Here is a 4998-nt window from a genome sequence, read left to right as displayed (position 1 = left end):
TTTTTTTTTTTTAGTGGGAATTTTATCATCTTACGTATCAGGAGAACTGACCTTATACACAATCAATGGCATCCTATATCCCAATAATCAAGAACTGGGAAACGTAAGACCTTATGCTTTCACAAAATGTTTTACTAAATGTACTCTATTTTAAGAAAATTATAAAACTACTGATAGATTTGAAAGAGGATTGGACTGAGAAATCTAGCAGTTTCTGGATGAAACAAGGAATACTTCCCAATTTAATTTATAAGTGCACTTTTGACCAGTCTCCTTGCTCCCAAAATTTAGCTTAACAAATTACTGAGTAAGTTCACTTGAAGGGTAAACAGTTATTAATTATAAAAAAGGAACGAGGGAAAAAATGTGAAGTCAGACTATCTTCAGATAAAAGACCATAAGAATCTAAACAGTATGGTTCTAGAATAAAGAGAAATATTATTTAGAATATTTAGCTTCCAAAACCATTTTATTTATATTTAGTTATTTATGTATGTATTTATGTGTTTGTTTGAGACTGGGTTTCACTTTGCAATTCAGGTTGACTTGAATTCACTATAAAACCCAGGCATCCTCCTGCCTCAACCTTCCAAGTTGCGGGGATTACAGAAGTATGTCATCACACTCAGTTACATGTATTTTTGTAGTAACATTACTTATAACAGGAATAATAAAAATAATTTAAAGATCTAGGATTTGCCAAATAACTCTGCAGATTAAAGTGCCTGCAAGCAGGTGCAGCGGCTGGCTGGGGGTTTGATCCCTAGGCCGCCGTGCTGCCTGGCCCTGCCCCCGGGGCACTTTGAGATGGCAGTCGAGACTGGGCGTGGTGGTGCACACCTGTAATCCCAGCTTTCAGGAGGTGGTAAACAGGCAGATCACTACGAGTAGGATCTAGTAGTGAGACCCTGAACACCCTGTAGACCCTTCCTTAAGATATAAATAAATAGGGCCAGGGAGATGGCTCAGTGGGCCAGGGAGATGGCTCAGTGGAATAAGCGCTTCCCTGGCAAGCGCAAGGGCCTGAGTTCAATCCCTGGTTCCGCAAAAAAAAAAAAAAAAAAGACATAAATAAATAAATAAATAAATAGTAACCTTAAAAAGTTTAAATTTGGTGTGGTGCCACACAGTGCTAAGACCTTAAGTTAAATCCCCCCAGTACCAAATAAATAAATATACAGATAAACAAGGAGAAAGCTTGCTTAGTATGTATGATGTTTTCAGTTCAGTCCCCAGTCCCACAAAGAGGAAAAAAAAATGTTTAAAACATGAAAATAATGAAGGAACTGGGCATAATGGCACATGCCTGTAATCCCAGCACCTGGGAGGCTGAGGCAGGAGGATCACTACAAGTTTGAGGCAGGTCTGGGCTACATAGTGAGTTCAATGCCAGCCTGAACTTCATGAGATTCTGTCTCAAATGAAAAAAAAAAAAAAAAGGAAAAAAGAAACTACTGAAAAAACTGAGACTATGAATTGATAATAAGTATGAAAATAATGATGTAATAAAACCAAAATAGAACATATAGAAAAATATGAAAATATCCACATTGTACCACAGTGTCTTTGGATGCCAAATTATAGGCTACAATAATTTCCCTTTTTCTATATACTTAATCTTCTACTTTTAATAACAAAGTGAACATAAAAGGGGGGAAAGTTAATATTAGATGTAAAAATTTATTGATGAAGAACTAGATGATCTCCCTGTAAGATCAGGAATAAGACAAAGGTGTCTTGTCATCACCCTACTTAAATCACACTAGAAGTCTCAGCCAATGCAATAAGGCAAGAAAAGGAAATAAACCTGGCTGGGAAGCAACAAGATGTGTTTGTTCACACATGACAGTGATGGTCTCTACAGGATATCCCAGAGAAGCCAGCTATAGTGGTGCATACCTAGCACTTTGGGCGATTGAAACAGGAAAATAGAAAGTTTGAGCCCTGGGGCCGGGGAAATGGCTTGGTAGAATAAGCACTTGCCTGGCAAGCACAAGGGCCTGAGTTCAAAACCCCGGTTCCACCAAAAAAAAAAAAAAAGAAAGTTTGAGCCCAGTCTGGGCAATATAGAGGCTTAATGAGACCCTGTCTCAAAATAAAAAATAAAAAAGGTCTTAAAATGTAACTCAGTTGTAAAGGCGCTAGGTTCAACCCCCTGTACAGCCATCAAATCAAAAATAAAGACCAGGGGCTGGTGAGATAGCAAACGCAGGGACTGGGGTTTGAACCCCAGCACCACATGCCGCACCAGCCCGGGCCCTGGGAGGGCTGAGCCGGCCAGAGTCCAGACATAGTGGCTCACACCTGTAATCCCAGTGCTGGGGAGGCTGAAAGCAGGAGGATCACCATGAGTCCGAGCTGCGTAGTGAGATCTTGCAACAACCAAATACATAGAAAAAAAAAAGTTAATTGCTTTCTTACATACCAACAATAAAGAATTAACATTTGAAATTAAGGGTTAGAGACGTAGCTCAGTGGTAAAGTGCTTGCCTAACATGGTTCCATCCCTGATACTGAAAAAGAAATAAAAGAATGTCATTTATATTAGCATACTAAAATTGAAAATAAAGATGATACCATTTAGATTAGTCTATTATCATTTCCCGGTTCTTACTCTCTAGTCAATGCATTTTCACTAAAAAACAAAAACAAAAGCAAAGATAAAAAATGAAAAAGGAGGGGCTGGTGAGATGGCTCAGTGGTCTAAAGCACCTACTTAGAACAAGCTTAGCGAAGCCCAGGGACCACGATTCAATCCCCCAGCACCACATGCCAGCCAGCCTGCCCCCTGGTGGGATGAACTGGCCACACACACACACACACACACACATAAATAAAAATTAAAAAAAAAAAGAAAAAGGAAAACAAAAAAAGTATTTAGGATAAATATAACAAAATTTGAGCAAGATCTATAGACATGAACTACAAAACAGGAAAAACTTCAAAGAAGATCTATATTTATGGAGAGATATTCACATGAATGGACAGAAAAGTAAATATTATCAAGTTTTTCCTTATGACTGGATTTATAAATTCAGTATGGTCCCATGTTCCGATGCAAGCTGACAGCACTCGACTACCACAAACCTGCCAGTTTCAACTGCAAAGATGAAACAGAATTTAGAAACTTTATTGTTTGGCTTGAAGACCAGAAAATCAGACACTACAAGATTGAAGACAGAGGTAATTTAAGAAACACCCCCAGCAGCTACTGGCCCAAGTTCTTTGAAACGTATTTCTTAGATGTTGGCTGCCCTTTCAAGATTCAGGATCGGCAAGAAGCAATTGACTGTCTCCTTGGTTTGGCTGTTAGACTTGAATATGGAGATAATGCTGAAAAATACAAGGACTTAAGCCCTGACAATGCAAACAATACTGACAATGCAAGTGAAAATGCAGAGCCATTGATTAATTTGGATGTGAACAATCCCGATTTCAAGGCCGGGGTCATGGCTTTGGCCAACCTCCTTCAGGTTCAGCGCCAGGATGATTACCTGGTGATGCTCAAGGCATTAGCAGAAAATTGGTTCAGGAGCGCCTAACACAGGATACAGTTGCTAAAGCGAGTCAAACAAGACCGTTTGCCTGTTGTTTAGACAAACATATTCTTGGTTTTGACACAGGAGGTGCAGTTCTTAATGAAGCTGCTCAAATTCTGCAATTGCTGCATATAGAAGAACTCAGAGAGCTACAGACAAAAATTAATGAAGCCATAGTCACTATTTAGGCAGTTATTGCTGATCCAAAGACAGACCACAGACCGGGGAAAGTGGGAAGATGAGCACTTCAGGCTTCAGATCCTTGCCTGCTCAGTACAGTTGGGAGCTGTGCACTTCCGGCATGGATCTGGAAATCAGATCCTGCTTTCAAGGGAGGAATCCCAGAAAACTGACCATGTTCTAGAAAGTTACCACCATGGTTACTTTTTTTCTTTAATAAAGTTTAAGAAAGTGGAAAAAACAATTCAGTATAGTCCCAGTAAAAAAAAAAAAATCTTAGTTAAAGCAGGCATGATGCCATGATTATAATCCCAGCACCCTGGGAAATTCACGCAGCAGGATGACAAGTTCACACTCAGCCTGCAATCTAGCAACTTAGTGAGAATGGCTTAAAATAAAAAATACAACAAGGGCTGGGGATGTAGTGCAATGTGAAAACCTGTGTCAATTCCCAGCACCACAAGGAAAAAAATCAAAGCCAGTAATCACCACCATCCATCTCCAAAAACTTTCTTTGTCTCAAACTGATTATCTATATTCATTAAGTAATTCCCCCCAGGCCCTGGAAGCTATTGTTCTATTTGACATCTGATAAATTTGATTACTACAGTAACCACATTTAAGTAGTATAATAGGGAATTAGTGCTTTTTGTATATGGTTCATTTCTCTCAGTATAATGCTTGCAAGGCTGATCCATGTAGTAGCATGTCTCAAAATTTCATTCCCTTTTCTTGGGGGGGTGGAATTGTTTCTGCTTTTGTTTTGAAGAGTCTTGCCTCAGACTGCTGAGTGTCTGGGACTATAGGAACACACAATTGCACCTGGCTCTTTTTTTTTTTTTTTTTATGGCTAATACTAAACCACTGCAGGTGTATGCCAATTTGTTTATCCATTGGTGAATATTTGGATTGCTATAATTTTTTTAAAATTTTATTTATTTATTTATGTGTGTATGTGTGGCTGGCTCAGCCCACCGGGGGCGGGGCTGGCTGGCATGTGGTGCTGGGGGATTGAACCAGGGTCCCTGCGCTTTGCTAAGCTTGTTCTAAGTAGGTGCTTTAGACCACTGAGCCATCTCACCAGTCCTGATTGCTATAATTTTTTGAGTATTATAAATAATGCTGCTATGAACATGCGTGTATAAACACCTGAGGGCCATAAGCTAATTCTGAGTTTAATTTTTTTAGGAGGTACTATTTTTTTTCAGTCTTGCATCTTGTTGTGCATCTAAATAATCTCTCTCTCTCTCTCTCTCTCTCTCTCTCTCTCTCTCTCTCT

At 39.3% G+C, this 4998-nt stretch overlaps 1 pseudogene; it reads left to right on the top strand.

The window, feature by feature from the left end:
• Positions 1–3047: 3047 nt before the first annotated feature.
• LOC101569412 lies at positions 3048–3781 on the top strand (annotated as a pseudogene).
• Positions 3782–4998: the final 1217 nt, after the last annotated feature.

The sequence above is a fragment of the Octodon degus genome, unplaced genomic scaffold (assembly GCF_000260255.1).
Source record: "Octodon degus isolate 3935 unplaced genomic scaffold, OctDeg1.0 scaffold00158, whole genome shotgun sequence".
NCBI classification, from domain to species: Eukaryota; Metazoa; Chordata; class Mammalia; order Rodentia; family Octodontidae; genus Octodon; species Octodon degus.
Note: the sequence above shows the minus strand (reverse complement) of the source record. Positions and strands in the feature narration are given on the sequence as shown.